The sequence below is a fragment of the Anguilla rostrata genome, unplaced genomic scaffold (genome assembly GCF_018555375.3).
Source record: "Anguilla rostrata isolate EN2019 unplaced genomic scaffold, ASM1855537v3 scaf1209, whole genome shotgun sequence".
Lineage (NCBI taxonomy): Eukaryota > Metazoa > Chordata > Actinopteri > Anguilliformes > Anguillidae > Anguilla > Anguilla rostrata.
In genome coordinates, this window is record NW_026986532.1 from 17,749 (window position 1) to 19,372 (window position 1,624).

A 1,624-nucleotide genomic window follows, 5' to 3' on the forward strand; every position below is an offset into this window, starting at 1 on the left:
TTGCCCCACAGATGTATCCTTTGATGTTTGTAGAGAGGAGAGCAGAGATACAAAGCATTACTATTGTTAAAACAGAACAAGCTACTTAATCATAAGCAACATTGCCTGGACGATGAGCAAGTTTGTCAGATCAAATTATATTGGCTTTTTCTTAAAGGTGATGATATAAAAACTACATATCCGACAATATTCTGCAAACCAAAAATCTGTAATCGGGCTAAATCAATGCGCCCCCTCATTTTGAAAAACCGTTAAGTGAATCACAGAAGCTCTAGTTGAGCGTGCATCTTTATTTCATGCCTTTCTTTGTTTACCATTCAGAAAAATTATGGATGTCTGTATGCTTTTTATTTTACATGTATCACCCACTCCCACCCAATATCAATTTTTCACCTTAGATTTAACCAGGCCTTGGCCATAAGCTGTTCCTATTGGTGCAAAATCATTTGTCAATTCAAGAGCTTGCAATAATAGACTGCATCCATTTTTTGTTTTTTATTTAGTATGAATCAGTATGTTTGGAATACATATACTGTATTGTATTTTGACAAACTATGCAAGACAACTAATCCATTTACCTCAGTACGGCTTTATTTGTATTAATTATTTACACTTTGCGTGACCTGTTGCTATGGAAGTCTAGTGATCTCACAGGGGACATTCCCTTATAAATGAAGTCATTCTCATAAAAGGGATGCATTTGGTGCTCTCTCACGCAAAGGAAGCTGTATAGCCAATTTACAACTGAACAACAAGATTTTTCCTTTATACTTGTTCTATGTTATGAATTGATTGACTTTGACTTCAAGGGTTTGAAGAGATGACGTGATCAAAGAAAACAATGGATATTTTGAAACATCAGGAACTCAATGCACCACAATTCTGTTATCCATCAGTTAATGGATCCTGCATTAAAATCAGTCAGACTTGGCCGGCTCAGTTTATCTTGTATATTTTCTTTGTGGCAGGAATGATTTTCACAATTCTTGGAAACTTGGTTGTTATTATTTCCATTGCTCACTTTAAACAGCTCCATACACCAACAAACATACTGTTGATGTCTTTGGCAGCAGCAGACCTGCTACTTGGAATGGTTGTGATGCCCTTCAGCATGATAAGATCTGTTGAGGGCTGTTGGTACTTTGGAGATGCCTTCTGTTTACTGCACTCCAGTTTGATATGTTTCTCACCTGTGCATCCCTTTTCATCTGATTTTCATTGCCATAGACCGCTATCAGGCCGTGTGCAATCCACTGCATTATTCCACAAGAATAACCATCCCCATTGCATGGCTCATGAGTGCTCTGAGTTGGGTAATTGCAGGTGTATACTCCTATGGCCTTCTTTATTCGAAGGCTAATGTAAAAGGGCTGGAAGCACATATTGCATCGATATATTGTTTGGGTAATTGCATTCTGCTCGTCAATTCTTTGTGGGGGGTCCTGGATAGCTTAATTGCATTTTTTTGCCTTGCTCTATTATGATGGGTTTTTATGCCAAAATATTTTTGTGGCCAGGAGCATGTCAGAAAGATTGGAGACATGAATCATCAAAAGCATTTGAATGAGGAGAATAAGAACAAACTGTCTCGAAGTTCTGAGCGCAAAGCAGCAAAAACCCTGGG

The 1,624-nt window shown here is 38.1% G+C and overlaps 1 pseudogene; it reads left to right on the top strand.

Annotated features, from left to right (window-relative positions):
• Nucleotides 1-970: 970 nt before the first annotated feature.
• Nucleotides 971-1,523, top strand: LOC135247304 (trace amine-associated receptor 13c-like; annotated as a pseudogene).
• The last annotated feature ends 101 nt before the right edge of the window (nucleotides 1,524-1,624 follow it).